The sequence below is a fragment of the Andrena cerasifolii genome, chromosome 2 (assembly GCF_050908995.1).
Source record: "Andrena cerasifolii isolate SP2316 chromosome 2, iyAndCera1_principal, whole genome shotgun sequence".
Classification (NCBI taxonomy): domain Eukaryota; kingdom Metazoa; phylum Arthropoda; class Insecta; order Hymenoptera; family Andrenidae; genus Andrena; species Andrena cerasifolii.
The window spans coordinates 14,676,677-14,682,676 of record NC_135119.1 but is presented as its reverse complement, the minus strand read 5'-3'; the positions used below and the strand labels follow the sequence as shown (position 1 = coordinate 14,682,676).

The 6,000-nt window shown below is 43.1% G+C and overlaps 1 long non-coding RNA gene across 1 annotated transcript in view; it reads left to right on the top strand.

Moving 5' to 3' along the window:
- Nucleotides 1–960: 960 nt before the first annotated feature.
- LOC143366157 (uncharacterized) overlaps nt 961–6,000 on the top strand; it is an 83,994-nt gene continuing 78,954 nt past the window's right edge. Inside the window, exon 1 of the long non-coding RNA XR_013084677.1 lies at nt 961–1,303. This is a non-coding gene — a long non-coding RNA (uncharacterized LOC143366157). The remainder of the gene's footprint in view (nt 1,304–6,000) is intronic.

Sequence of the window (6,000 nt, the reverse complement as noted above, 5' to 3'; positions counted from 1 at the left end):
ATTAAATAAAATACAAAAGTAAAGAGGGAATGTTCAATTTAGTGACTAAATAAAGGAAACGTAAATTTATTACATATTTTGTTTCTAAAATGGAATATACATATGTATAGATAAGTACATGTGAAGTTTATAAGAAATATGTTATAATTATTTTTTATTACAAATCCATTTTATAATGTTAAAATAAGCGGTGCAACTTTTAATGTTTACTTTTTCATTTCTCTTTCCTCCGAGCAACTATTATGCGTGGGCGCTGGGGTTGCCAACTTTTTTCGGGTAAATATAGTACTTTACAGCCAATGCGATAAAAAATATAGTACTTTTCAAAGAAAAATCGTACAAAATCATCTTATTTTTTATTGCATATTTCTTTGTGCACTTTGCATTATTAATTAATTTATTATCATTAACAAATACGTTAAAGATTCGTTTGCACTGAAAGTCCAAATTACTATACATGAGCAGTTCATTTGTTATGAGAGATAGATTGGCTCTGCTTTTTCTTCCCGCCACTTCGTGCTCGTTACAGAAAAAATCCTCTCCGTTAAAGTTTAAATTCGCAAATTAAAGATTTGGCGTTGCCATAGAATAGAAAAATAAGAAAAAAAATGTGGAATTTTATCGATGTACCGGAAATTTACTATTTTTACGTACGATATCTGTTTCTAACAGTATACAGTACACTAGATAAAAATATAGTACAATGCTACATATTATAGTGCGGTTGGCAACTCTAGTGGGGACCACAGAAAAATATTAAACTCAAGGGAAGGCCACAGGTAAACAAAGCTTGAGAATCTACAGCACAAAGCCTAAATTATACCCAAGGCACTATTTTTTCTCCACATATCTGATTAAAACGTTATTTACATTGTTCTCCCTTTCTAAATATTTAAATCCTGAACATTTCCATAACATTTCGATATTATAATATACAGTGCGAGAAACATTTAAGTTCGTTCCCCTTCGCTGGACCGAGGGAGCTTCGAAAATCGTTTGTTCCCAACACACATCCTTCCCGAAAGCCGCCCTTGTCGCCATTCCCCTCCCGAATGTTTAGTGCCGTAGCGCGTCGCGGCGGAGCAGCGCTGCGCCGCGCGAGCGTCGGTCGCGCAGTGATACATTTTCGTGTGTGCCTTTTCGGGGAAAATCGACGAGCACGAGAAAGGATGACGCGGGGGCCTCGGAGCGCTGTATACACGCGACGTCGGGGGTCAGCGAAACCGCCGAAAGACCGAGGCGGCGAGCGCGGCGCGAAGAAAAAAATGGAGCAACGCGAGGAAGAGGTTTAAAAATATTTGGGGTAAGTGTAGACGAAAAGAGTATGCGATCGTACGTAGCCGTTTCGGGGCAACGGTGTGCGAGCGAGCCGGATCGGTTCTCCTCGAGGCAGCCGCGCCGCCGACATAGCGGTGGGAGACGCGCGACATGGGAGGGAGGCCCGGCAGCCATCTTGAATATAAAGGGTGTCTTTCTCGCGCGCGCTGCAGCGCCCGATAACTCCGTCGCAGTCCGCGCTTGCGCGTTACCACCGGCGTCGCTGGATTTCTTCTTCTTCTTCCACCCTTTGACACGTGCCGCCGCCCGATTCCCGGAGGAGCAAAACACTTATAGATTCGAATTCGAAGCGTGCTTTAATCTCTCGCGAAATCCTTTTTGGCGGAGGCACCGTTTTTTCTTTGTGCTCGCGCGCTCTCTCGCCGTATGCCTCGGTTTCAACGCAACCAGCAGGAACTTCCCTATTTATTTAAGGATACTAGCTCCCCTCGGGCATCCTCTCGCGCAGCTTCGTTCTTCAGCCGATTCCGCGAGTCGAAGCACGGGAATTTTATAACCACCCTCCCCGTAATTGCCTGTCCCGGGCATCAATATCCGCCGATATCGTGCCGTTTCCAATGTGGCCGCTATATTTTATAAATTCATTAATCCGGCGGCGCGACGGCCGAAAAATTTCGCCGATTAATCGCTCCGCTTTCACCTACATATGCATCGAGGACTAATATCTCGGATGTATGCGCTCGATAACGCGGCATTTATTATGCGAGCGCGATGCTATCGCGACAGCATTAATTTATTCCATCGCGAGCGGCGTGATTGTAAATTGAATACGTGACGTATCGTTTACGAGCTCAACTAATTTGATGCGCATTTCGGGCAATTAATAAACGATACGGCGAAATTGTCGTCGGGGCCACCGCCGGCCGTAAAACCATCGTTCGCCGTGCGTTCGAAAATTTTATTTGGCAAACAAACTTTTTTATGCGCCCCGTCAACAGTTCGTCTGTGTCTGAACGTACACGTGAAAATGATTCAGCCTACTGTTCAGAGCTTTTGGTCGTAATAGGTACATGCCGTCGAGCACAAAACAGTATCTACCTATTTATATAGTGACTACTTAAGCAGCAAAATACCCGTGTTTCGCTACGGCAGAGTAATTAAAAGGAATTACTTTTATATCTGTATTTTTAAGTAAAATTTGTAAAGTAACCTTTGTTTAACCAACATTTATATATGTATATGTTGGTTTTTAGGCATTTGCGCGGGTAAGCTTTGTAAGTAAAAACTAAATTGATATCCAATTGGGCCTAAGAGATATTCAGAAGTCCATGAAAACACATTTTACCCCTTCTCACCTCTTAAGGGTTGATTAGGGCGAAATTCAGAAATTGCATTTTAGGCATTTGTGTGGCTATCCCGTGTAAATAAGAACCAAGTTGATATCTCAGCGGGCCTAAGAGATATTAAGCAGTCTGAGCAAATACATTTTATCCATTTTGACGCCATTAGGGGTTGATTAGAGCGAAAGTCAGAAATTGGATTTTAGGCATTTCTGTGGCGAACCTTTGTAAGTAAAAACCAAGTTAATATCTAATCGGGCCTAAGAGATATTAAGCAATTTTCTCCAGCTTGGGGATGGAATTTAAAAAAAAAACTTCTCATAGAGCACCTACGTCGAAAAGGAATATAGGTATGGGAGAGGTGCTATAAAAGGGACACTTTTGTTTAGCATCGTTTTTCGACAATACCATTATAGGTATTTAAAAAACAAGAACATCAATAGAAAGTGTGTTTATTTCCCTTCAATAAAAGTATATTACAAACACATCAATTGTAATAGAAAATAACAAAATCTTCGATTTTCAAATAAGTGGGAAATGTCCCTTTTACGACTAGGTGGGTTTAAATGGAACAGTATAAGTCATGCACGGGACACGTTAATAAAAATAAACTTATTAAGTATTACAATTATAATTGTAAATCTTAATGATACAAAACAATGGAATCTATGAAAAAATTAACTCTTTGTACTATAAATCATCAATATTTTGTCGCTTTGAATAATCACTTCACTAATTCTTAAATTTCAAACAAGATGCCAGCAACTAATAATTAATAATTTATCGAATGATTCACACATAACTTTACAGAAAAGTAAAATACATATAGTGTCTAGCAGTACATGTGTATGAGAGGGACAGACATGAAACGGTCGTCCCATTTAAGACTACAAGCGAGTTTAATATAAAATAACCTCAAACCAAAGAAAACAATCAACAATCAAATCTTATCTATTAAGTATTTTCATTTCCGTTGAATACAGGCTATTTTAATGATATAACACTTTAACACTTTGTATATATCTTAATCTCAGAAAACGGCACCGAAAATCAACGAAAATTTTACTTTTACTGCCGGAAAACATCAACCGCGGATTACTACTCTGTTGCAAGTGAGACCGCAGTGAAGTTTACGTCAATTGTCTGGGCACTACTGTCGTCATAAACAGGGAAATAACTGGCATGTGCAGTGCGTTTAGAATTTTGGCAATTCGATTTGTCCCATTTAAGACCTGTCCCTTTTATAGCACCTCTCCCCTACTCTCCGATTTTCATGTCCCTACTTAAGCGAGTTCAGCGGTTTGAGCTGAACGTTGATGAACCAGTGAGTGACCCAACGATTTCATATACGTATATAGGAGATTAATCGTCTCTATTTGTTGTGCTTGTCGTCCGAACTCGCCGATGTTTCTCCAGTTACCATTTGCAGAGTGCTTCGAACGCACGTTCGCACGTTCGCACTGAAATCGAATTTCCTCTGGGCGTGCACCGCAGAACCAGTCCGCTATCACGGTACATCGGCATACGGGTGATAAGAATCGAGATTCCCGCCCTTTTTTATTCTCACTCCGTAAGGATCGAATTAAAATTGATAATCATCGGGATTCCTCTGCTTTTTGCTCGCGCCCCGAGGGTCCAATTGAAATTTCGTTTTCGTGCCTCGTAATATCCGTGCGGCATCGAGGCAGCTCGTACCTCCCCACCGAATTCGAGGCACTCGCATCAGGTTAAACAATCGCGTATGTACATTGTCTCTCTCCTTTTGCTTCCGATAGATTCCCACAGTCTTCCCCTCGTCGATAATTGAAACAAACCGAGGTGGAATTTTTTTTCTGCTCAATCGCGATGAAGTTACACGGTCGTTACTGCGCTTTCAAGCATTCCGGACCAGCAGAAATATTACAGTTTTTCCCGGCGCGTCTCCGCCATTAGCCCCGAGCGCGCTGTTCAGACTTACTGCATATTGATCCCATCAATCTTCGCTCCCGGCTTTCTCCCTTCTGTCTTTCCTTTTCGCGCGTGCGGAAGCGGCCGTAAATCCCGCAAAAGTTCCCGTCGTCCGGTTCGGTCGATACTTCGAACGGAATCGAGGCGGCGCAAGGTAATATCTAATCGGACTTTTTAAATGACACATTTCTGCGTGACTTTTCGCCGGGGGTGTTTATTATGAGGAATAGATTGCGCGGTGGGTCGCGATAAACGCGAACGTGATGTCAGGTTTATGGAAGCTGGTTAGTCGAGCGCCCCTGCGCGTTCAAAGCATTCTTCGTTCCAGAGGAAAAGCACGTTTACCGATGTTGTATCGCGGCTGTATTTACGATTCCAAATGCCAGTCGGGACGTTATCCAGCTGACTCTTTACGGCTTTGATAATCTATTGTTGCTATCGCACTAAATATTCATCATCGTTTTTCCTTTGCAGAGCCGCGCGGCCGCACTGTTATTACGCTTCGCGGACAGTATTCGTCTTCGGCCGGGCCGTAAATATTTTTACACCGCGCTGTTACACCTAGCAATTTTTATCCCTGCCATCGTCGTTATTAACGCAAGAAGGCGAGGCTCTCTGCAGCTTTTATCCAGGAAAGTGAATTAATTTTCAGCGTCTCCCACGGTATATTGCAAATCTAGGAGCAAATTAATAATAGCATATCGGCAAGCGATTACTCACGGTAGAAGGCTGTCGCCGTCGATCCCCCAGACTCCTAATCTCCCGAATATCCGATAATTTAATATCACTTAGCCTCTGTTGGCGGCAATATATGACGCTGCGCTACTTCTTTGCAGGAATTTATTTGAAATCGATTAGAATCGTAGCCAGTAATATACTCGGATGGGTAATTTATCGCGCGTCAGGCGTTAAGATGTACCGATCGAATGAAATAGGAGCTTCTTCTCTGGTACAATTAATCGCGAGCTGCCCGCGGAACGGAAGGTGTGAAGTTTTAAGAATAATCCGTAACGGTGCAACGAGGGGAACGGGCAATCTGGTTGCACTTTTATGTGCCGTTTGGCACACGAGACGCACGTCGCGCCTATAAAACGCATAAAACGTCAGGTATAAATGGCCGGGGGCGCGCGCACTCTTTCGACTCGAACCTTTTAAATCGCGCGCGTCTCGGACGGCATTCGGTAAAAGTTACCTTTTGTTTGATAGCCAACTAAATCGGCCCGGCAACCCCCTAATGCGTCATTACTGTCGGCTTTTACGGCTGCCTCGTATCATTTCACTTAAGTATATTGATATGGCAACGAGTTCTTGACCTGCCGCAACGCCAACGGCCCTGCTATACGCTCGTGCCGTGTTAGCGCGCTCGTCACCGGCTCTGCTTTATGCACTTTTTCGTACCTCGTCGCGCGGCAGAAGTTGTCGTGTAAAACGGGCG